This window comes from Acomys minous (genome assembly GCF_964271855.1).
Source record: "Acomys minous genome assembly, chromosome: 13".
Lineage (NCBI taxonomy): Eukaryota > Metazoa > Chordata > Mammalia > Rodentia > Muridae > Acomys > Acomys minous.
Genome location: NC_140495.1, coordinates 48,916,393 through 48,942,829, shown reverse-complemented (window position 1 = coordinate 48,942,829; position 26,437 = coordinate 48,916,393). Strand labels below are relative to the sequence as shown.

General features: G+C 36.2%; 1 long non-coding RNA gene and 1 pseudogene across 5 annotated transcripts in view; one reads left to right on the top strand and one right to left on the bottom strand.

Annotated features, from left to right (window-relative positions):
• The window catches only part of LOC311581038, a 39,887-nt gene extending 35,791 nt beyond the window's left edge, over positions 1-4,096 (bottom strand). For 2 of the 4 annotated variants that reach the window (XR_014773642.1, XR_014773643.1), the window contains exon 1: positions 3,965-4,096. This is a non-coding gene — a long non-coding RNA (uncharacterized lncRNA). The remainder of the gene's footprint in view (positions 1-3,964) is intronic. The other 2 variants (XR_014773644.1, XR_014773645.1) reach the window with 2 other exon arrangements.
• A 217-nt stretch (positions 4,097-4,313) lies between these two features.
• LOC311581037 (protein disulfide-isomerase TMX3-like) overlaps positions 4,314-26,437 on the top strand; it is a 33,616-nt pseudogene continuing 11,492 nt past the window's right edge. The window contains exons 1-10 of the transcript XR_014783544.1: positions 4,314-4,509; positions 5,374-5,428; positions 9,028-9,067; positions 10,325-10,448; positions 15,561-15,606; positions 16,821-16,901; positions 19,235-19,334; positions 19,998-20,075; positions 23,124-23,190; positions 24,547-24,645. The product of XR_014783544.1 is annotated as a protein disulfide-isomerase TMX3-like (transcript). The remainder of the gene's footprint in view (positions 4,510-5,373; positions 5,429-9,027; positions 9,068-10,324; positions 10,449-15,560; positions 15,607-16,820; positions 16,902-19,234; positions 19,335-19,997; positions 20,076-23,123; positions 23,191-24,546; positions 24,646-26,437) is intronic.

The window sequence follows — 26,437 nt, the reverse complement described above, 5'->3', positions numbered from 1 at the left end:
GTCTAAAAAGGTCTACTTCTCCTGTTCACATTAACCTCTTTTCTCTCCTATCTAGAGTAGGTAGGTTGGAAGGGAGGTAAAGCATTAAAGAACCCCAAATAAAGTAGGTTTGAAAAAGTTCAAAGCCTACATGCTCTGGCAAGGAATAACATCCAAAGGCCTTCCAGGTCTGTGTGATCTGGCTGGAATGATACACTTTTAATCCCTCTGACTGGAATATAGACATGCCCTTTGTACACACCTTTCATCTCAACAACACCATCTAATTGAAGGGCAAACAAAGTGACAAATCAGAGAAAATACTTGACAGAATGAGTCAGAAATAGGATATGCCCAACTCTCACAGGAACAGACAAAAAATAGAGGCTACTTAAGAGCAGTGCAGAAAGAGTAGAGAGAAGGAGAGGGAAGCTCAGTGAGCTCAGTTCAATTGAGTTCAGGCAACGCAGTGGAGTTCAGCTGAGTTCATTTTGGTGCAGTTCAGCTAAGTGCAGTTTAATTCAGTTGAGTTCGTGTGGCTCCAATTCACTTCATTGCAGTCAGTGCAATCTGTTAAGGTAGTCTTTTACTCTCCTGAAGAAACTGATGTCTCCAAAGCTTATTGCCTCTGTCTGCTAATGTAGGCCTAGTGTTTGAAGCTTCTAGCCTCTGTACAATTTTATCTACATCTAGAATGTTTTCAGCCTCTGAGATTTACCGTTGAACAAACTCACCCACTATTGGTCTTTCTGAACTCTTGCTGGCAGGTTCAACTCAGCTGTTGTTGCTCAACTTCCTCTCCAAGATGACTTATTCAGCCTGGCTTCTCACTCAGCCTCTGACTGAATTGCTCTGCTTGGCCTCAAGCTAACTCTAGCAATCTGTCCTAATGTTCTGGCTCCTCCTCATTCTCTGGCTCATTCTGTCTTCACCTGTGTCTAGCTTGTTCTATCTTCAAGCCCTGTCTGTAAATCTCTCCTAGTAAAACAATTTCTGAATTCCACAAACTGAACTGCCACAAACTCAACTCCACTGCCTCTCAACTCATAACTCAACTGAATTGACTAGAACTCAGAGATCTACATACCTGTCTCCTGAGTGCTGGGATTAAAGGGAGTACCACCATGCCAGGACCTAAGCTTTTCTTTACCTGAAACGCTCAATTTAAGGCTGCCCTTGAACTCAGAGGCTTGCCTCTGTCTCCTCAGATTTAAGGTGTCTGTATGCCAGACAGAGCAGCCTTGTTGCTGGATTAAAATTCTTCTATAGCACTCTATGCAGTTCAGTTTGTGGAATTCAGAGGCAGTTTTTCCAAGCAGAGCAATTCAGCGAGAAGCTGAAAGAAGTCAGTTTGAATTAGTCAACTTCCAGCCAGCCAAAGTTCAGAAAGAACTACAAAGGTTGAGCTTATTAAGCAGTAAGCCTGTGAGAAGACAATTACATCAGGAAAAAAAAAGTTACATTTACACTGCCCTGTCCTGTTTGGGAAACACTGTTTCCTTGTAGTTATCCACCACCTTTGGCTCTTACAATCTTTCCTCCTCCACTTTTGTAATAATTCCCAAGGACTGGAAGAAGTGTGATATAAATCTCCCATTTAGAGATGAGCATTGAATAGTCTTACTCTCTGCACCTTGAGCAGTTGTAGATCTCCATGTGTCTTAGTTATTACTACATCACTATGAAGAGACACCAACGCCATTAGGTATTAGATACCATGTCTAATGGGGACTTACAATTTCGGAGGGTAAGTCCATTACAATGATGGTGGGAACATGGCAGCAGTAAGTCCTGGTGCTAGAGCAGTAGCTAAGAGTTTATATCTGAACCACAAGCATGAGGAAGAGTGCTAACCGGGAGTGGTGTTTCCTTTTGAAACCTCAAGATAAAATTGAAAGCCTACCCTTAGTTACACACGTCCTTCAACATGTCATACCTCCTAATCCTTCCTAAACAATCCTACCAGCTAGAGATCAAACTTTCAGACATATGAGCATCATATGTCTTAAGAACATCATCTCCATTCTTAAGTGAATTCTCTGTATTTCTTTCTCACATTTGCTTATCTGGGTTTTGTATCAACTTTCTACTGGCCTTGTTAAATGAACTGGTGAATAATGTCTACTGTTCCTATTCTTGATAAGTTTCAAATGACAATTTGATAGGAATTTTATGTACCTAATTAATGCATTAAAGGATTTTTAGATAGGTAGTGAGATATTATTCTGAGTGTGCCTGTGAAATTTTTTCTGGAAGGGTTCAGTGACTGATTAAGAAACTTAGAAAAGTAGGCAGTGTGGGTGGGGATCACTCATAACCATCTTAGATAGAACAAGTGATGAGAAGGCAAATCCACACTGAACTGGGACATTCATGTGTTGCTACTGCCTGCTCTGAGTTTCTTTCTTTTTTTTTTAAAGACTATGTAGCTTTGGCTCTCCTGGACTCACTCTGTGGTCCAGGCTGGCATCAAAATCATGGAAATCCAACTGCCTCTGCCTCCTAAAGTGTTAGGTTCACAGGCACGTCTGCAACCATGCCCAGCTGCTGCCCTGAATTCTTAGGTTTCAGAATTCTATCACTGGTTTACACCTTCAGATTATGGGTCTTACTTATCTTGTGAACCACATCCAATAAATCTTTTCCTACTGTTTTTGTTTTGCTGGAAAAGTATTGGTAATAACTGTTTTTTAATAAAAATAGATAGCATATCAGCACATTTTAGAAACTGATTCTACTGCTTTCTTTATGGAATTATTTAAAATCTGAATTAATTTATCTAAAGGCTAATTCTAAAATTGATTTCATTCTTGAATGTGTTTTCTTTATTTTTAATGTTTGAGCTTTAACTTTTATATATTTACAAAGTTGTTCATCCTGCTAATTTATGCTGTATGTACAGCTGTATTAGTTACTTTTCTCATAGCTGTGATAAAATACTTGAAAGAAGTAATTGGATTTTCTTAAAAAATTGGTTTCAGAGGGTTTAGTGCAACATGACTGGGGAAGGTGCTGAGGCAGAGGTGGGTATAGGGCAACTGGTCACATTGCACTGGCAGTGAGGGAGCAGAGAGCCCAGGTGGTGTGAAACATGTAAGTCCTGATCCTAAGGCTCTGTTTCATCCAGCTAGGGACCATGTCCAACCAAATATTAGAACTTCTCTAAAGAGCACTACCAGCTGAGGAATAATTAATATACGAACCTGTGAGGGACTTTTCTCACATATTCCTTTTTCCCTTTCTCCTTCCTCTACTCTTCTGCCTTTGTATGCTCTGTTTTCATAATATAAATTCTAAGAACTAATGTAATCCAAATCCTCTGGCACTTCATTCCTACTAAAAAAAATTTTTTTTCATCAAAGTCAGTGACTAACACAGGGACCGACTTACAAGTGTATTGTTTTCATAAACATGTCGTAATAAAGTATGAAGGATGCTACAAACATTTTATACTAAGGATTTCAGTCTACAGATAATCAGGAAACAGTAAAAACATAACCAAGAAGATATTATAATTAACTTCCTTTTTTTAAATTTCAGAAGAAGCAATTCTCTTTTTATTCTTTCACATTTTAAAAAGTATTTATGATGAACTTGGATCAGTGTGTGCGTCCGTGCGTCCGTGTGTGTGTGTGTGTGTGTGTGTGTGTGTGTGTGTGTGTGTAAAATGCACTGAGTTTCACTGCCGCTGCTTACATAAGCATAACAACCTGCCACTTAAGAAAATGACACATACAACACTGGAGCAACCATTAACTGTTCATTGTTCTCCCATCCATAATGGCATAGTAATTAACCGATTTATAAGATTCTAAATAAGTATTTACACAAAGGGTGTCCGAGCTCAGCAATCTAGTCCTCTATTTTAAAGCACGATTTCCACCTATCAGTGTAACATCTCGGTGTACAAGTGAGTTCACTGGACTTAGTAGCAAGTTTAAAACATGAGACAAAACTCAAGCTTACAGTGCATGTTGGACCCTACCTCACCTACAGCATTAAGTTCACCCGACAATGCCGTATGTACATTCTGAGGAGAGTCCCATGGCACACTCGCACCGTCACAGGAAGAAGCCCACGCCTATACCCACGCTCTTCAGAGCTCTGAGGGAGAAAAGGCTCCGTGGGAACTCGAATGCGCATGCGCAGTGCTCAGGCGCATGCGTCGCATCCTGCGCATGCGTCGCATCCTGCGCATGCGTCGCATCCTGCGCATGCTCAGCGGCTAAGACCTCCGGACTACCGGGACCCTGAAGGGTACCCGCCCCGCCCCGCCCCGCCCCGCCCCGCCCCGCCCCGCCCCGCCCCGCCCCGCCCCGCCCCGCCCCGCCCCGCCCCGCCCCGCCCCGCCCCGCCCCGCCCCGGCGTTGTCTACCGCCCAGGTCTTCCTTGCTTTCTTTTCCGGGCAGGCGGGCCTTGGCTCCGGGGTTTGTATGTCTCCGGGCGCGCTCATCGCGGGGTCCACGCCACGCTCCATGGCGAGTGCTGCGGAGCGCAGGAGCTGGGCCGCCCTCTGGCTCTGCGCAGTGGGTGAGGAGCGCGCGGGGCGGTGGGGATCGGTGGGAGGTTGGGCCGGGTCGGGGTCGCGCCGCGGGGTGCTTAGAGTATTCATCCGACCTCCTCTGTGGGTCGGGCTTCCTCAGCGGGACTCTGCGCTCGCAGACGCCCCGAGAGTAAGGCTACCTTCTCTGCGACCAGGAAGTTTCCGTGACTCCATTGGTAGACAGACAAGGAATGTCGAGCCCCAATTAGCCATAGGTTACAGGGTCTTGTTACAGTAAAAGGCTTTCCTTGCCCAAGCTAAAGAAGAGGATGATGCCTAAGGGCAGATCCTAGTCAGATATCCAGAACTGTGGTATAAAGAGAAACCATGCATCTTTTAAGCTCTCAGCCCTCTACTGTCACGGATATTTGGGTTCTCTGTGGTTCACCCCTTGATTCAGCCACCTATTTAAAACCCTCAGTGAGCCAGTGTTAGAGGTGTGAGTCTTTTTTCTACCTATTTTGGTGAATTGTATTTGGACTTTATATCGAAGGGATAAATGCTACTAGAGAAAGGGGAAATTATTTTAATGTCTAGGGCAGAAAAATAGCGAAAAGGAAAAATAAAACGAGAGTGGAAATATGTAGAACAAACAACTATTATTATATGTACTTTCATAGTGCTTGTCTCTTGCAATATGATTGCATGCAGAGTAAATTTTTACTGATTGGATGAACTAATTATGCTTTTGTGTCACTTAAATCTTGTAATGGATCATTGGTGAGGTTTGGTTTTTTTTTTTTTTTTGATAGATAGTAAAAAAAAAAAATTCAAACATTGAATAGGCAATTTAGACTAAAGGTAAAAACAAAGTAATGAATCATTTATCTTCTACATTTTGTCCTTTCCAGTTATTTTACTTGACCTGGCTGTCTGTAAAGGATTTGTAGAAGATCTAAATGAATCGTGAGTATACATATATGTGTAAAATACTATTAAATACTGTTTAACTTTGCCTAACTCAGATGCCTTCTAAATATCCACACATGAATCTAATCTTTTAATAATAGGTGCTGTGGTGACTGATATTAACATTGTCAGTTTTGTTTCAGGAGTTGTATAGAGTGCCTGCCATTTACATGCAAAATGGAAGAGTGCTGCAGAGAGTTCTGCTAATAAGGTGAAAACCCAACAAAAGTCTCCTTATTGTTTTTTTTTTTTTTTTTTTTTTTGGTTTAATCATACAAAGTTAGCGCTGGAATTCGGTGCTTAATCTATAGTATAACAGGTTTATTCGTGAGATCTTGCTCACAATAGGTGGGAAAACTAGCTTCATTGCAAAATTCAAGGTCAGTATTTCTGCCTTCACGGCAACTGACAACAATCTCTTCCTTGGCAGGCCACATGGGTGCCTCTCCTATACCAGATTTGGTGTGCAATCAGTCTCTGGAGGGACTTGTAGCCAAGGACTCAAGCTTCCCATGCCAACCAGGCTCAGAAGTATACCAGCATTCCTAGCCTACTTGTTGGTACATTTTTTTTGGCATTTTTTTCATATACTTTGCTACTAAAATGTTCTTTTTGAAGTCTTTAACTTAGTTACTTTTCTACTTATAGAGAGGCAGAAATCTTTTCTTCTGTGTTCTTCATCAGTGAGATAGATTTCCCTGTCTGTACTTCATCTGCATGATGCTTGTATGGTACTATTTCATGATGGAAACAAACACCACCTACCAAGGAGCTACTATCCTTTTTATCTTATATCTTTCATTGTTAACAGTAGATGAATCAGTACTTATTACTTCCAGTTTTGCTTTTCTGTGTGAAATGGTGTGGGCATGTGTTTGTAGTTTGTATATGTGAGCACAGCCTTTGTATGCTTGTGCAGAGGACAGACGAATACTCTGGTAGTCCTGCTCTACTGCTTTATGTCTTTGAGACGGGGTCTTTCCATTAACCTGGTTCTGGCCAGTATCTAGTAGGCCCCAACACTCTTCCTGTCCCTACCCTGTAACACTGAGGATCCAGGCATGGTGTTAGCTTTTTTTGTGGGTGCTAGAATCTAAACCCTGATCCTGCTTGCACAATAAACTTTCTTACTCACAGAACAATTTCTTCAGACAATTTCAGTTTGTTCCTTGTCCCCATTATCCACCTTGGCACCCAACTGTGTAATAGAATGGCCATAGTAAGTAGTATGGTCATTTGAATACAGGTACTTATGGATTACAAAGAAGTATGAACATCCCATGGGTTCTAGTCCTAGTGATGGGCATTGAAGTTGTGTTTGAAGATTATTTATAGAAACTATATGTTTTCCCAACAAGGAAAAAAAAAGAAACTATATGTTTAAGGAAAATTCTTTGATAGCAAGAACTCAATGGTATCTTGTGGGGTATTTCACTTTCAACCACTTTTTCACACTTCTCTCTTTTTTTTTCTTTTTTTGCTTTTTGAGACAGGGTTTCTCTGTGTAACAGTGCTGGCTGACCTGGACTCTCTTTGTAGACTAGGCTAGCCTCAAACTCACAGTAATCTGCCTGCCTCTGCCTCCCGAATGTTAAGATTACAGTTGTGTACCACCACACCTGGCTTCACACTGCTCTTATAATGGTAACTGCCTGAGCAGGGGAGGTTTCACTTTTGGTAATCATTTTGCTCCTGAAGTGGATGCTCACCTGAAGGCTCTTTCATTACAAAATAGAGTACCTTGCTTGATGCCTGAATGTGAAAACTGAACTGTATCTTGTCATAGTGCCAGCCAGTGTTTTCACTCAGATATACAAGACAGTGCTCCATGAAAAGGGAATCCAACTGTGAAAAGACACCAAAACAGTATGAGGGGGGAGCCCCATTTGTCACATCCTGGTGAAAGCTAAATATCCTGTGCAGGGAGACTTCCGAAGCCTAAAGGCATGCCATCCTCACCAGATGAAACATGTTGAACCCCTTATATTGTCTGTAATATTACTATAGACCTAAATGCAGTAATGTGTCTCTGGATGTGCATTGACATCCTCATGCTTTGTGCCGCCTTGCTAGGTGCTCTGCTGTATTTGCGTCCTGCTCAGACTTTCTGAGAGCATTGCATCTGATGGTGGCCCTAGAGTTTTGAGCTAACTAACTGATGGAATTTTACAAGTTCATTATAGCCTGGAATGTAAATCTCAGACATTGATTCCAATGCAGCAATTCTGGATTTGTTGCTTTTCACCAATATTTTATGAGAGCTGCATCCTTTACCAAAAAATGATGGGATTCCTCCTAAAATCCAAGTTCTTAATAAAAATAATGGGCCAATCTTTTTTAAAAATATATTTTATTAATTTATTCATATTACATCTCAATTGTTATCCCATCCCTTGTATCCTCCTATTCCTCCCTCCCTCCTACTTTCCCCCTACTCCCCTCCCCTATGACTGTGACTGAGGGGGACCTCCTCCCCCTGTATATGCTCATAGGGTATCAAGTCTCTTCTTGGTAGCCTGCTATCCTTCCTCTGAGTGCCACCAGGCCTCCCCATCCAGGAGACGTGGTCAAATATGGGGCACCAGAATTTGTGTGAAAGTCAGTCCCCACTCTCCACTCAGCTGTGGAGAATGTCCTGTGAAGGGGCCAATCTTATAAGCAGTGTTTTCTAAGTATAACCTTAGGCCACTGCGTTAAATTTCCTGCACAGGCTCAAAATAGAAGAGTGAAGAGCTTACACAAACATTGTCATCCCTCAAGACTCCTGGAGATTAGTTCCGGGATTTTAACAAAGTCTGGATGTTCAAGTACATTATATAAATTTATGATATGCTATATATGATAACTTATTTACATGTGTCTTTACACATATTACATATATATAACTTATTTGCATGTCTCTTGCACACATCTTCCTTTGTATTTTAACTCATTCCTAGAGTTCATGTAAAACCTAACAAAGTATAATGTAAATAGTTTTGCTGTATTGTTAATGGAGTAAAGACAAGAAGCAAAAACTAATACTTGTTCAGTTTAGAGGAGCCCCTTGTTCCAAATGGAATACCAGATTAAGGAAACAGACTGCATTTGTGGTTTTCCCAAAAAGTTCTTTCTTTTTTATAGTTTTTCGATTTTTTTTTTTTTGGTCAATTTTCAATTTTAATTCTTAAAATGTTTACTGGATAGGATAAGATTTAACAGTCACTGAGTAAAATTTTTATGTAAAACTTTTATTCAAAGATTTTGTTCTGTAATGATTAGTTCAATATTTTTACTTAAGTGGCAGATTTATAAATTATACTAATTGTAGGGGGTCTGGAGAGATGGCTCAGAGGTTAAGGGTACTGACTGCTCTTCCAAAGGTCCTGAGTACAATTCCCAGCAACCACATTGTGACTCACAACCATCCATAGTGTGATCTGATGCCCTCTTCTGGCCTGTAGGTATACATACAGGCAGAGCACTGTATATATAATCAATAAATCTTTAAAAAATAAATAAACAAATTATACAATTGCAATAATAAATATTATTGGCAGGGACAGTGTTTGTAAACAGAAATATAAAATCAGATTTATTTTTCCTTTTGTTTTTAGATTTAAAGATAATCGAAAAGATGACATATGGCTTGTTGATGTGAGTATGTAAATTTAAGTATCAATTTTGCTCTCTTCTATGCAAAGAGAACAAATTTGTTTTCTCAGATACTGATACTTGTATTCCCCCCATATGTATGTGGGTGTACATGTATGCATGCATATTTGTTAAGTGTGCATTCACTTGTGTGTGTTAGTGTACGTAGTGTATGTCTGTGCCTATGAAGGGCAGAGGTTGACACTGTGACTTCTTCAGTTGCTCAGCATCTTATATAATGTAAGACAGACTCTTTCACTGATGGAACTCAAGATTTTTTTCTATTTTGGTTAGGTATCTCCCCATCTTTCTCCTGTGTACTTAGACTTTTGTATTTAAATGACCCTGAGAATTTTCTAGTGCCTGGCACAGAAATTTATTTTGGATGAAATGCTGAGAATAGGGGTATTCTGTGGGAAGCTGTAATCTTTTCTTATAATGAGGTGTTGTAGATTATATTTTAAGGAGATTATGTTATGATTTCAGTGTAGACTTAATTCATCTCTTAATTATTTTGAGAACTTGAGTTATATTAATATAACAATAATATCAAACGTACTTTCATCCCAATACTGAGCAAAGCTAAATTTGGGGGTTTGTTCTAACAAATATCGGGGGGGGGGGAGTTCGATCCATGAAATAGAACAAGATAGCAGAGTTGGTGACTGTTAAGGTAGAAGATAGGACCTGAGAATCTACTGCTTAAATCTTTCTTCTTTTATTTCAGTGTGAACGTTCCATACTATCAACTTTAAAAATAAGCCTTATTTCATGAAAATAAATAAATACTGTGTTAATATCATATAACCCAGGGATCTAATTAAATCTGATGGTTCTGTGATATGAAGGGCTATGGTTCTGATCAACCTGACTTGTCCCTGTGTCACATTTCTCAATGATCACCTCTACTCTGCTAGTGAAAACAATAGAACTAAGGAAATTCACCTACCTCTTAACTTTTTGTACTAAGAACATATTTTTTTATGAACACAGATTGTATGTGGTATGGTACATGCTTGTTTACTTAGTGTTTTTATATAAACATGGACACATTTGCACAGAATTAGAGACTTTGAGTCAATCACATTTCTATTCTAAATAGATATTGATAGTCAATTAAAATAAAGTTAAAATACTAGTTTTGAGGTATCTATCTATATTTATCTGTTTTGTTATATTGCTTGGATAAATTCTTTGAATATTATGATTGATCCCCATAGTGATGCAGCTTCTTAGTGTGTTTTCTTTCTTTTTGTATAGTTTTATGCACCCTGGTGTGGCCATTGTAAAAAACTAGAACCGATTTGGAATGAAGTTGGGCTTGAAATGAAAAGCATTGGTTCTCCAGTTAAAGTTGGAAAGATGGATGCTACTTCCTATTCTAGTAAGCTCATAGTTAATTATTTTATGGTTCTAATAATAGAAATATTTTAATTGAAACTGTTTTCAGGGTGAGTAGAAGAGATGTTTGTTTTATCATGTAAAATTATCATAATAACTTTAATAACTTAATACTTTAAGGTTATATACTTTGAGTTAAATGAATTAGCTATTAAAATTTTAATAAATAATGTGAGCTAATCTTATATTTTGGTTGTGAACCTAGCCTTTAATGGCTGAGCCATCTCTCCAGCCCATGTGAGCTAATCTTAATCATAGTGTAGACATGCAAGCCATTGTTTGTTCCTAATTGAGTCCACATTGATCATAATATATTATAGGAGACTACTATAGAAAAGTTGATTTTGTAAGTGCAAGCTGAGGAAAAAAGATAGGGAAATAAGTAGAAGTTTAAAAGGTGGACTGAGTTAGAAAAAATAAGTGAGGGTTAGGAAGGTATTGAAAGTAGAAAATGAGATTAATAAATGGATGCAGAAACTGAATGAAGCTGAGACAAGTATAAGTACAATAAGCCAAATCTGCCCTGCTGCCTATTTTTATAAATAGAATTATTTGATGCCACAGTCATTTGTGTATTGTTATGTAGACTATTTTCATGCTTCTTTGTCAAAACTGAGTTGTGACAGAAACTACATGCCCCATAACATAATCTTCATTAAGAAGTGTCTTAAGGGAAATAATAAAAGAAGAAATTAAGCTTAGAGAAGTGTGAGGTATCAGAGCAATTTGGAAAGAGCTTCAGAGACAGTAAGGTTGGTACTGCCTATTGCTCTTGTGTGTGAAACTGGGAAGGCTTCTGAAGATCCTAAGCTTTGGCTTTATCAGTAAACATTTAATTGTGATATTTCTTTACTGGCTGTTTTGAAGTTTGAATGATGTGATACATGTAAAATCCTTTGTGTTCAATAAAATTAGTTTCCTTCTCTTTTACTTAGGAAAGAATTGTGTTATGTGGTAATATGTATGCTTGCTCTCTCTAAAATAAAACAAAAATGAGACAGGCTCTTTTCCTGTAGTTCAGACTGGCCTGGAACATTCTATTATGTCCCTGGACTCATATCACTCTTCTTCCTCAGTCTCCCAAGTACTAGCATTACAAGTATGAAGCAACACACCCAGCTACTTACTGTCCTTTTTTTTTCTTTAGGACAGTAAGTTTATGTTCTAGATTGTACTTTGGGTCAAGACAGGCCCATGTTTTTAATCTCAACTCTTACATCCTATTTTGTGGCTATGAAAGAAGCACTTAACCTAATTTTAGTTTTTTGATCGATCAGGGAGCAGTAATCTTTAGGGTGGTGAACATTGCATAATGTTTCATACTTAAAACCCATTGGTGTAGTAGATAGTGCATCTGATGATACAGAAGGAGCCATATTAAGAGTTTCCTACGTCAGGCAAAGTTTTACATTTTATCATTTGTCAATAGGGAGAGAACTCATTTGAGGAAAAGCAAATGACTTGATAAAAGAAATGTTTTGGGCAGAAACTTGTAAGATGAAGGAAAAGATCAATACATACAGAAGGATAATCTATATGAAATGTTATAGGTATTCTGTGTAGGGGCCTGGAAGCTTAGGCTTGAATGGAAACAGCAGAGCAGTAAAAATAATGTTCATAGTAATTTGCAAGGCTGAAGGTATAGATGGGATAAACTGGCCCTGTAATCCTAGATGTACTGCTATATTGCAAGCAGGACATTTTGCTTTTTGTTATGTTCAAGCTGTCAGCTAGTTTCAGTTGGCAGTTTTTAGTTTACTGATGTTAGTGAATTAGTGATCTAGAATGTAGATGAGTTGTCAGAGCTGGAATTACTAAACCAAATAAATGAACTTTTGAATACTAGAAGGAGATAAAATGACTGGCAGACCCTTGTTGTAGAGAGGAAGGATTATATGCTTGGATTGGTATGTTTGAATTAGTTTTTGACCGTATTAGAAGAGTCTGGAAAGATGGCTCTGTGGTTAAGAGCACTTTACTGTTGGAGAGGACCTACCTAGGTTTGGTTCCAAGCATCCAGTGGGTGGCTCATAACCACATTTAATTTCAGCTTCAGAGGAGCTCACACACATATTTACTTATGGTGCAATCATTCACTTGTCCACTCAATCAGATTATACTTCTTAACTATTTATGAGCCTCCATTCCAATCTTTAGAGATTGTTTAAAGGTCAAACAAGTTCCCCTTAGGCCAAGAAATGCTTAATAACCTATTAGAGAATGAGAAATAAACTAGTAAGTGCCAAAAAGTCTGGAAAATTGCAGATTAATTGATCATTTGAATCACTTATTGGAAAATACAATGGACATATAAAGAAAAGTCATTAGAAAAAATACATATAATACATGTAATGCATTTAAATTGTAAATATCTTAAAGATAAACTGTGTGATGCCTCAGAGATATTACATTAACTCAAAACACTTATATTATCTGATATTTTAAATTTAGTATTCATTAACTGACCCTTTTAAAGGGGTTCTGTGATTAGGAAAATTAGCCAAGTGAGAGATAGAATTCCTTGATGGTAGAACACTCCCTTGCATGTATAAAGCTAGTAAATTTTGTTTGGTAGTTCAGGTGAGAAAGTGTTTTACATGCTATGAATTCGTTTATAATTTTCTTTTTAGCCACTCTAATTGGGACTTCCCCCCCCCCACTTTGTTGTTTTGTTTTGTTTTGCTTTGTTGTTTTTCGAGACAGGGTTTCTCTATGTAATATCCCAGGCTATCCTGGAACTCTTTTTGTAGACCAGGCTGGCCTTGAACTCACAATGATCCACCTGCCTCTGCCTCTCAAGTACTGGAATTAAAGATGTATGCCTCCATGCCCATTGGTACATTTTAATTTCATAGGTGTGATTATTACAGCTTATATTTCTCGTTCACAAAACATTGTTATATAGAGCTGACCATACAGAAAATATGCATTTAACACATCTTGTGTAAACCGCATATCTTTGGGAAAGGGGAAAGAGAAACTCATACATATGGAACACTGTCACCTGCCAAGTATTTTACCTTGTGTGATACACTCTGTGGATATAGGCCAGTGAAACTCTTCTACTTCCCCTTCCAACTTACAGCCCAACCAGAGCAGTAATACATTCTTTCTTCTTGTTGTTAAGATGTTTTTAATAATTATTTACTGTTAACAGTATTTTGTATCCTTTCAGCCTACAAAGCAAATAACTGACACAGGGAGACTGAAACTTTAAAGCTGCCAGCACTTTGCTGGGCAGAATCTGAACTGATTCTAATCTGCTCATAAACTAATCAAACTATTCTAAGCCTTGTAACATATTCCAAGCACTTGCCACTATGACCCATTCCTCCTCCAACTGTCAAAAAACCTCTCCTCACTCCAGCCTTCAAACTGTCCCCTCCCCTCCAGGAAGTCCCGCCTCTCACTTACTGTTTTTCTGCCCAGCTGATTGGCTAAGCAGTGCTTTATTGATGGTTGATACAATTACTTACTCAGCATTCCTCCACAATGTACACAATGTTTTGTCTGCATGTACACCAGAAGAGGGCACTAGATCTCATTACAGATGGTTGTGAGGCACCATGTGGTTGTTAGGAATTGAATTCAGGACCTTTGGAAGAGCAAGCAGTGCTCTTAGTTCTTAGGAATCTTGTCACTAATTTAATAGGCCAAACATGGTCTATTACAAAAGTCATTCTTTCATAGAAAAGCTGTAAAGTCAGCATTCATTTACCTAGAAGATAACTTAATGAGTGTTCCTTCCATGATGGTATGTACCAGTTGCAGAATCATTTCCCTATAAGCCAGCACATGCCAGACACATTCTAGACATTGGTAATACAACATTGAACAAAGGGAAACTGGGCTCTTACGGTACATAAACTAGAAAAGAAACAATATCCAATAAACATAAATAAGTTATTTTATCATTGAATATACCGTCTCCAATGGACTGTACAGAAAAAGAATGTACTTTTTAGTATGTTGATAAACATTGATAAGTATTCATAAACTGCTGTCTAGAGATCACATAGTTTTGTTCTTATAATTCTCAATGCTTCCTTAAATACCGCAAAACTTTAAATACAGACATTTTGATGCAATTGAGAGTTAAATTGATAAAGGACTGATTTTTTTTAAGCCACCTGTCCTTGTTATTCTTTGTTGTCTGTACAGTTATAAACTTTTGACTATTTCATAGATACCTCTCCTGTGCATTTTGGACATTGTGTTTCTCAATATTTGGTCTGTCTACCTGTGTTAAGATTACCTGAGTACTCACTGTTAGTTTAGAATCCAGACACCCACACTGCCATATCATTTGAAAATATTTCAGAGTAGGTTATGAGAATAGTTTTGAAGGCATTTTGAATACTTCTACTGCAGAACTTAAGTTGAAGAACCATAAAGTAGAATATTGGTATGTAGTTACATGATTTGGGTTTGGTTTGAAAGAGGGCTATTCAAAGCAGTCATGTAGAAATAAGATTATTTGACAGTAGCTTATTCTCAGTTGTATAACTGTGACTGAAACAAATAGACACAATGAAACAAATCCCAGTGTATAGAACTTTTGAACTGGAACTTTGAATTAGTATGATTTATTTTTCTTTGTTTCAAATAGTGACAAATTTTTTATCCAGTTTTAATTAGTAATTAATCTAGCATGTCTTAAAACATCTACACATACACAAATATCTACTCTTCCAGGAATCAGTGCTAAAAGTATTTCTCATATAGACGTTAAATTGTATAGTTTCCTCAAATGTTTCTTTCTATTGTGGAGCCCCTAAAACCCTGCTTACTCTCCAGCCTACATACAGGCTTTACAGTAAGGATTATGTCAGCCTCACTTGCACTGGTACCATTCCTATTCCTTGTTCTTGTTAAAGGATTATGTTTGCAAATTTCCTTTCTAGACTGCAAAACATTTTAGTCTACGACTATAATTATAAGATAATGAATGCCATGGTTTTCTTCTTTGTGAGATTTAATACTTAAAAACAATCAAGTTTATATAGATATACTTTTTTCTGAATAAAAGGCTCATATTACTTAGTTTTCTCAGTTTAAAAGGAACTTAGAAATATTTATTCTTTTTCTTATCAAGGCATTGCTTCAGAGTTTGGAGTTTGAGGTTATCCAACAATTAAGCTGTAAGTTTAGTGTTGTATGTTTTTCTGTATGGTTTTAATAGTTCACTCTGCTTATATTTTACTTATTCTAGTACTTTCTTTGGAGGGCAAAGGTTTGGGTTCAGCCATTGTTTTTAAGCCAAGAGTACGATCAAAGGTGAGAAACTTCACCTCTATACATCTTCATATTTAAGTGTGTGGTATACAGCTAATTCAGTAAATGTGTTCTGGATGTTTACTGTGTAACATGCACTTACACTTACACTTAAGGTGTACATCATACATTATGAAAGGTCTCTTGAGGAGCCCCAGTATGTTTCTGCTTTGCCACTGCAAATCACATCTAAGAGATTTCATTCTTGTATAATTAATGACACTAACTTTATTAGAGAAAAATGATAAATATTCATTTTAATCTATGTGTACTAGAGAAATTAAGTTGGAAAACAATGTGGTGAGTTGGGAAAAAATGTTTTAAAATGATTTTGCTAAATTTTCCTGTTTTTTACATTAATCTTATTTTCGTGCTGTGAGCAGCTAAGCCATTTTTTTTTCAGTTTTTTTATTTTAAGTAAACTAACTTTACCCCAATATTTTAAAACCCCAAATTTTTTATATTAGTCTGGGTTTTTTTAATTGACATTTTTCCTTTGTTTTTAGTTTTGTTTTGTTGAAAATGTTATTCTATTACAGTGTATGTTAATGGTCCTTCCTCTTTGTTATTAAGAGCTCTGTTTTTGCCTATTAATTGCTCTTTTGTATCTGTACAGTTGGTTAGATATAAATTTATTCATTGACATGTCTTTTGGAAGATAATCTGTGTTTTAGGAAAACTATTTTTATGCCTAATTCATGATGCATATTGGGGGTTTTGCTACCACCAAAATAATCTAGTCCCTAGTCCTTTTATTTTCCGCTTGATGGAGAATGATTAAAATTACTCTGATTTAAGCTCTTGACTGTAAATGTACAAATTACTCACTTTTCTGAAGGTTCATACTATAACTCTACACTACAGATTAAAATGTATCTCTGATGTGTATGTGGCACATTGCCTTTTCCTGTGCATTGTAAGTCTCAGGGGACTCTGCACACTCTGCTTTACACAAGTGCGCTGCTCTTAAAGCTTCTTCTTATTTAGTGTTTTATGCATTTTAAGCTTATACTTTAGTAGAGGAGGATTGAGAGTAAATATGAGGACGATTAATTTCCAATTCTTATCTTTTATTTTTAAGATTAAAGGGAGACTTGGCATATAATTATAGAGGACCACGGACTAAAGATGATATAATTGAGTTTGCTCACAGAGTATCTGGGTAAGTTGAAAAAGCCTTTACTATATGATTTTAGTATTTGAAAGAAATGTATTTTAGTAGATTATATTGAACATACATATTTTAGATATTAAATGTGTTGTATACATTTATGAAAATATAAGGTTATATAGCATATGCAGTGAAGTTCTGTAAAGATAGATGATATAGTTTATGTTAATTTTTTTCTCCAATGAATTTTAATATATTTTCAAAATTTTTATTATAGATACAACAGTCTGTCCTATATATTAAGGACATCCTAAGCCCCTACCTCAACTCCTCCCAGAGATGCTTGAAACTGCCTAGTACCAGATCATATGAATGTTTTTTTTTTCCTTTCTTTCAAAATATCTTGTACTTCTCGCTTTTCACTTAAAGGAAGCACTTGATTTCCTTTCTTTAGTATCTGGATTTCCAATGTCACTAACTTCTGCACTTTGTATCCATTGATAAACAAACTAAGGATTACTTGCTCACAGCCCTGAGTGATTTACTGGCTGTCTCTGTACTCTTTGAAGGAAAGCAGTGTACAGTGGGGCTTCCTGTTATTCAGAACAGTGCACAGTTTAACTTATGGACTGGTTCCTGTGGAAGTTTCTACTTAGTATTATCAGACCATAGTTGTTATGAGTAATTGGAAACATGGTAAAAGAAATTAGGAGTATCTGTTAGCAATTTCATGAATCTTATTTTTTAGAAATAGTTCTTATGTTGTAATGCCGTGTATCAACTTACATAGCGTCTTCTCTAATTTCAGAGTCTTAAAAGAAGCCCAGATGTTATTGCTCTTAGAGACTTGGGGTTTCATTTCTAGTTTGTGGTGATGAAAATATTTTTTTAAATACATCTAAATTAATTTTCTTTACCATCACATTTTTTTCAATGCTACCTGCAAAGTATTCTGGCAGTATTTGCTTAGCTAGTGACATAGTTAAAACCCAGTGAGCCATTTGCACTGAATTACCAATCTTTGACTTATTGCTGATCAGGAAGTAGATCCTTCACAAGCAGTTCTTGCTGATTTGAATGTGATTTTTCAAAAACAAGATATCTACATCTTGCTAATGTGTAAAGAATATCAGTGTTTATAATTATATTTGTAATATGCTTATGTGTATCTTTGTGAAGAGCACTTGTCAAGATCAATTTATATTGGCTTTAAAGTTCTACACACTTTATTAGCTTAATAGGATATATTGGTAATTATAAATAGCTTGAGGTTGAAACAGGATAGGTTCGTGGTGTAAAGTTAAGCCTCAAAATATTTGTGTAAATGCACAGATTTAGGAATGATCTTTGTTATAGTTTGTGACTCTTATATGTAATTTCAATTGTATTTTCTCATTTTGATTGTATATTTCTCTTCATTTACTGTGTGAATAAATAAATTTTGAAACACGTTTATTTGAGGTAAATGAGGGTAGTGGTATACACTTGACTCTCCTGTGGCTTCAGGTAGTTTTATGTTTGGCAGTTATTGATTGCGTTTTTCTTTAACTGTAAGAAGAGATTCTCCTGATGTGAGAGTGCCTCTGGAGTAGGGGAGATTTCATGACTCAGTTTAGAGTTGCATCACTTGCTGGTTAATTATGAAGGGTTGAAGCAGAGGCTCGGGAGAATGATGCAATGACCTTAAAAACTGTGTGTTTTGAAAGTGTTCACTTCGCAAAATAGGTTCTGTTTATTTTATAAGTTTTGTCGACTAAAAGTATGATAATCTATACCATATTTTTAAAAAGAAAGCATTTATTTTATCTCTTAACTTTATAAGTGATATGTTTTATAGTAACCTTTATTGTCATTCATTTATCCATTTGTTTTAAAAATGACTGTTTATTAAATTTTGTAGGAAAGCTTTCTCTTTGTGCTTCCATTTTATTTTTCTGAAAATAAATAGTAATATAAATTAGAAGCTTGGGACTTTGACCTCTATAGGGTACTTAAGAAGTATGTAGTATTTAAATTGACACATATAAATATTAACTCTTGTTGACTCCTGGGATACTATTTCTGTAAGTATGCTTTTGAAAAGGAAAGAATTCTCAGGTGAATTGTCTTGCTTTTAGCCAAGGACTATAAATGGATGATCATTCTATATGTCACTAATTTAAAATAGTGTCGATGATGTCTAAAATGATTTGAAGCTGTCAGATTTAATTTTGCATACTACATAGAATTTTACTATGTAGTACACAAGTACCATAGGCTGAAATTTTACTTGAGTGGGTTTGGTGATATACATAAGTGCAGATAATACATTGCTAAAACATGTCCCATAAGAATGAATTGTGCTCTATCTTTAGTTCACTACCATTTGTTTTGTTTTCACACAGGGCTCTGATTCGACCTCTTCCAAGTCAACAAATGTTCGACCATGTACGGAAGAGGCACCGTGTATTTTTTGTTTATATTGGTGGAGAATCACCCTTAAAAGTATGACATTATCTTTTTTTTCCACATGAACAGACATGTTGTAATTTTATGTTTGCTATGCAGCTATGATTCTTCCAAAACTTTGAAGCAAAATATTTTAGCTTATCTATTTTTCACAATGAAAACACTTTCTTTAGTCTCTCTTACTAAATTTACAATTATGAAATTATCAAATTGAAATTAAGTGAAATTTGGATAAAGCTTGCCTGCCTTAGTTTTTTTTTATGTTACTGAGCAGTTTATTTAATTTTGCATCACTTTTTCGTACTTTAAGTGAAAGACTGAAAACTGTTGTTCAGATGTTACCTTTTTAAAGCAAAGCACTGTGCTTAAGTTTACTTAATGTATATGTGTATTTGTGTATACCTTTCTTATTGTCACCACCATCATCATTAATCATCATTGCTAATCTCTATTAATAAACCTGAGTCGACTTTGTGTTATAATTCATCAACTCTTTTTGAAGGGGAGGGTAGGATCACTTAGTTGCAATGGTGGTTTGCCTTCACAACAGTACATTTGTTTTAGTTATAGTGTCTTATTTCACTGAAAGGTAACATGGTAGGAAATCTTTATAGTATATTATAGTTAATTGGATTATTAAATAAGGAATAAATTTTTATCTTTAATGTTTAAGATATCCTTTTTCTGTTCAAATTATAGGAGAAATACATAGATGCTGCTTCAGAGTTAATTGTGTATACATACTTCTTTTCTGCCTCAGAAGATGTGGTTCCTGAGGTAATATTTAATATTTGATTTAATGAATTTTGATTTGGTTCTACATGTCAGATTTATTTGTAATGTTGTATGAAAAGTTTTTTACTACTGATGTCAGACTGTTTATAATTCATGAACCAATGCTTCCACAATCATGGCACTTAGAGATTGTGGTTACATTACATTGGTGACCTTCTTTCTTTATGAAATAATATTGGTAAGCAGTTGTATATATCAAACCCCAAAGGTGCTTTTAAGTAATAAATTATGTATTGTTGCAAATGCAGTCTACTTCTGGCCCCTCACATCCAGTAGTAAATAAATACTACAAAAACAAGATTCCAGAGATGCTACCAAAAGTAAGTGGACATTGTGAGAGTTGGGATATGTAGGGATGGACAGCTGTTTAATTTTTTTGATCCAAAAAGGTAAGGAAAGAGGGAGGTGTGAGCAGAAAATATTTGAACTGAAGCCTGCTTGATGTGAAAGAGCCTCACACAGGTCTATGGATAGAATATCAGAAAAGAGGAGATAATTCAAATGCCCAAGACAAGAGCATAACTTGCATATTTGAACAGCAGCACAGTAGCCAGTCTTCCTATATCACTGTGAGAAGGGGATAGAAGCAAGCAGAAGACAATTCTTGTTGTATATTTTACAGCATGTATAATGAAGGTGAAGTTCATAAGGAACTCAAGTCGGTTCATTTGAAAGTGCTAAGAGCACAATGTTGTGAAAGTAGATTCACAGAGCACTTAACCTTTGAACTTGGGAGTCAATAAGCAGGTGAATATGAAATAACTTAGAGTGTACTCTAGCACACTGGTTCTCAACCATCCTAATGCTACGATGCTTTAATACAGTTTCTCATGTTTTGGTAACCCAACCATAAAATGATTTTCATTGCTACTTTATAACTATAATTTTTGCTATTGTTATGAACCTTAAAATGTAAATGTCTGATATTCAGAATGTGTGATATTCAATCCCTGTGAAGTGGTAGTTTGACCCCAAAAGGGTCACGACCACAGCTTGAGAACCACTGCTTTAGTACATAGGTTTTTATGTTACAATGGAAATTCTGAAATGTTTTCAACATGTTAAAGAACCTCTACTTTTGCCAATCTAAATCCACTCCAGTTTACCTATTTTGGTAGAAGACATATTATTTTTTCAGAGCACATAATGTTCATACCCTTAATTTGTCATTTCTCCTTTTTTTAGATCTAAGTATTAATTTTTATATTTTACAGTCAGATCCTTCCATTTTGGTGTACAGATGTGTTATTTTTGGCACATGCAAATAGTTGTGTAACCACTATCTCTTTGAAGCTAAAGAATTAGCTGTACATGATATTTATTATACAACTGGAAATAGAGGCAGGAGCTCAAGGCTAGCCTGGGCTACAATGAGACTTTATATTTTAAAAACAAAGAAAAAACTAAAACAATAGAGAGCAGACCAGCACCTCCTGTAATGTAAACGCCATGGAATGTAAGGAAGAGATAGATATGGAAATGGATTATCTGCTGTAAGTCCTTCCAAGAAAGGCCACTTCATTGCTTTGGAAGGGAGCAATGCCTCATGCTAACACAGAAACTTCCTAACATTTTTGTGGGTGAGTGGCCAAGAACAGGCAAATCTAGTCATGATTGAGAGCTTTTTTACTACCCGATATTATGATAGTATTATGTAATTTTTAGTTACAATGTAGCAAGATCATTTATCATATTGCCTCTGTGCTGAGATGTACCTGAATCTATTCACTGTTACTTTTGGGTTACATATACTCATGGGTAATTGCCTAGCCTAATTTTTCATAATTTTACCTGTTTGAAATACATACAAAATAGAAGGAGGTACTTTTAGATGATTCCTTATGAATGCCAATAGTATTTAAAAAGTAGTTTGGAGAGTACTTGTTGCCTAATGTCATCCATAATTATCCTGGGAGGTAGATGTTGTCATTGGCTTTAAGTTTCTAGGCTGAGGCAGTTGAATCTAGATGAAGTAACTGAGTATCACAAAGCTGATGAGTACTGGGGAGGTCCTTGTCTTTTCTTATGTCAGGCAGCATGCTTCCAGGGAGGTATCTGAAAACATAAAATTTAGCTGAATTTAAGATTGTACTCTTTCTAGTCTTCAGTAGTGTGGGTGAGGGGTTATTTCCTAGTTTTTTTCAATGCTTTTGAAATTAATTGTAGGTACTTAATGTAGAAAATAAAAATGGTTAATAATGTTTATTATTAAAAGCCTGTAATTGTTATGGTGGTATTATTCTCTAACCTGCTACCAAATCAATAAGTACACAGACACCTGATAGATTTTAGATAAGCCTTATTTTACCTGGGGCTGAGCAAATATTTCCCCTCTCAACTACCCTTCATCTCCCAGTCCCATATCCTATGCCAATTGCTCTAATAATTCCTATCTGGGCTACTTCCCATCCATAAATCATAAATACTTGCACGTGTTTCTCACCTGGGCTGCTTTGCTCCATCATTAGAGCTGCTCCTCCAAGCCATTTGCTTCTTTTCCTATCTCCTCCCCATGAACCTTAGCTCCACCTCTCACTTCTGCCCTGCCCAGGCTTCAGCATTTTGTTTTGGTTTTTGATTTTTGGTTTGTTTGCTTTGTTTGTTTGGTTTTGGTTTTTTGGTTTTTTGGTTTGGTTTGGTTTTTGTTTGGTTGGTTGGTTGGTTTGGTTTTTCAAGACAAGATTTCTCTGTGTAGTCTTAGCTGTCCTGGACTTATTTTGTAGACTAGGCTGGCCTTGAACTCACAGTGATCCGATCTGCCTGCCTCTGCCTCCCAAGTGCTGGGATTAAATGTGTGTGCCACCACACCTGGCTTCAGCGGTTTTTTTTTAACCAATCACCTTTAAATTAGGTAGAGCAAGATTTACACAGTAAGGGAAGATGTACCGGAGAATGTGCTTGTAAGAGAAAGCAAGCAGATCTCTGGAACAAAATAATTCGCAATCAAATACAAAGCACCAGATCATGCTATTACAGGTACTAATTGAATTATTGGCGTTAAAATTTCAAACTTCTGATGTTTTTCTGCAGTATGTGACACTGAAAGAGATTCCTGCTGTGCTTGTTTTCAAGGACAACACTTACTTTGTTTATGATGGTAAGTTCCAAAGCTTTAACTCACATAAGGCCTTTCATAATTAAAACATTGTTATAAGCAGGCATTTATAAAATATTGTGTAAGTGCTGCCACTTACAAAGTATCACATTTGATAGAATCATCTTTTAATCCTTCAGTAGATTTCCAACAATGTACTTCATTCTTAGTTGCTTCCATTGATGTGTGTGTGTGTGTGTGTGTGTGTGTAATTATTTGCCACTTTAAGAAATAATCTGTATTCAATTTCTATACATTAAAATGTTCAGACTTAATTTTAGGAGGATAGTTAGCTTTCATCACACACCGATAAAATAAAATATCCTCAGCAGAATGAAACTCTTTACCTTCTTTAGGTATTTCTCCCCCTCTGTCAGAAAATACTTTATTTAAATTTTATTTTTATATCATCCATACATCATAAAAAGAAAGATATAATAAAACCCTCATACTCATAAATGGTTAACAGGACCTTACTGTAGTTGTTTCAGTTTTATTGTTTTTCTTTTGAAGTAATTCAAAGCAAATCCTAATGAAATTTTTTCACTGTGTTTCATTATCCTTCTTTTTAAAAATGGGGGTTATATTTTTTTAGGTAACCACTTGATTGTTGGACCACTGAAGAAAAAAATTATTTTCCTTGCTTTAGTAAAGGAACATGTTTTGATATTTTCTTATATTTTATGTCTTGATAACTGCAGAGAAAACTACACATCTCTAATTTTTGTCATTGTGTTCCATTGAACTAACTTGATACATAATTATCACTCGTGCTATACATTAGATGTCCTGCATTACCCACCTAATGTTGCATAGTTATTTCTGTCCTTTAATTTATACAGGGGATAGTGTGGCAGATACATGACTGTCCTACATCATTAGAGTATTAGATAAGGTGATCTATACAGTGAAACATCAAAGTGCATTCATTCAGGAGATAGTTTTTGAATGTTTATAGTCATCACCAGTCAAATGAACTTGAGAAGAACTTGCATACATGAAAAGAGGAGAAAGGAAAGAACCCATATATTTGTCTGTACCTACCTTCTTTTTGGTTAAGAAAATGCTACTAGAAGTGTTCAATGTATACTTGACCATTGTTACTATTTTATGTATTTTTAAAGAAGAGTGTTTTCTTTTTTCTCCCAAGTTAAAATGTCTAGCAGTATCTAGACTCAGCCTTCAAATCTCTTATTCTAAACCTGCTAAGAGGCCCTTAATTCAGGCAACTATAAACTACCTAAGAACCAGCTTAAGGTTTTATAATTATAATACTGTTTTAGATACGTTATCACTTTGCTGAATTGAGACATTACAGCTGCCTTGTACGCTGATGTATTTCCTTTGCTTTGTTTCAAGAGTATGAAGATGGCGATCTGTCCACATGGATCAGCAGGGAGAGATTTCAGAACTACCTTACTATGGATGGCTTCCTTTTGTATGAACTTGGTGACACAGGTAACAAGCATATGGCCATTCCGCTTCATTACAGAATTTTTCTTTGAGTGCTTATTTACTGGTTCTTTTAAAGCTGCATTTCCTAATTAAAGTACACTTATGTTTGCTAGTTCTGCTTTCTAAGAGTTGAGACTTAGAGTACCACGGATATATACTTTCATATGAGGATCAGTGTAGCCAAAGAGGTTTACTAACACCTGATGGTGATGAGGAAGACAAGGGCCTGAATGATTCAAGAATAAGGGAATAAAAAACCAAAACCAAAACCAAACAAACAAAAACCATGAAGCTACAAGTTAAAGTGAAGCCTTCTCACTGTCTCCTAAGGTCTGCTGTTACTTGTGAGTGGGAATCAGTCATACTGTTCATTTCTTAAGGTCATATGATAGAAAATGACAAAGAAAGAAAAATAAATAGAAATATAAGAGTTAGCCACACATAGAAAGTTTAAAAATTATAAGAAGCTTACTTTATTAGGAGAGTATTGTATAGGCTTAGACCCCACTAAAGGTGGGACATCTATATGTTGTTACCACATGTGTTCCCTCTCACAGTTTCATGATCATGAAATGGAAATACAGCGATAGGGAAGAAACATTTGAAAATTAGACACAATTCAAATTAAGCACTGAAGCCAGGTGCTGTAGCACACGTCTGTAATGCCAGCATTCAGAAGGCAGAGAGGTAGATGGATATTTGTGAGTTCGAGCCAGCCTGATCTACAGAGAGAGTCCAGGACAGCCAGGACTCTATTACACAGGAAAACCCTGTCTTGGGGGGAAAGAAGAATAAGAAAAAAACAAAATGAAAAATTAAGCACTGAATAGTACATGAAATATTTCAAGAAATGAAATAATTCTTATAGATGATGTTTTCAACAAAAAGCTAACAGTGAATCAAGATTATGTAGATGTATTAGAGATGTATTATGCAGGGTGAGATTAGGAAAAGCATGAAAATAATGTAAATGATGCTAATTTTTTGGTTTTGGGATTTTGGGGGGTGGATTTTGGTTTGGTTAGTTTGGTTTGGTTTGGTTTTTAACTTATTCCTACATTTGTGTTTCTACCTCGAGTGAAACTATACTCAAGTATATTTATGTATATAAATTCATTTAATTTTTCCTCATAAGTCAGAAAAACTTGCTTTACTAAAATAAATGGGAGTTTGCTTATGTTCAGTTACATAAGTATTAGAGAGTGGTATCTCACTTTTATTCTCCCTGCTTGGTACAGTGCTGAGAACATAACCCATGTCAGCACCCCGAACACTACTGTTATTACATTGTTCTACCCTCCTGAACATTGTCAGTAGGCATATAACTTACTGTTTTACTTATACTTCAAAAGTAGTGTCACTCAATTTGATTCTATATGCCATCACTGGTGAAATTGTAACAGAGGAAATGGCTAAGCAAAAATAATTTCCTTAGTGTTATAAACTACTAGGGCTTATTAGCAATTTTTAGTAAATGTTTTTAAATCAATGTCTTTTTGTTGTTGTTGTTGTTATTGTTGTTGTTGCTGCTGCTGTTGCTGCTTTTTCAAAACAGTGTTTCCCTGTGTAGCCTTAGCTATCCTGGATTCACATTGTAGACCAGGCTGGCCTCTAACATTGATCCATTTGCCTCTGCCTTCCTGAGTGCTGGGATAAAGGCATGTACCACCACATCTGGCAATGTCTTTTTTATGGTGTAGCTTTTGACAAAATATTTCATTACGTTGTTGGTTTGCATAAAATAATTTTAGAGAAATTAAAATAAAATTATTAGTATTTACCTCCTAGAGGTAGA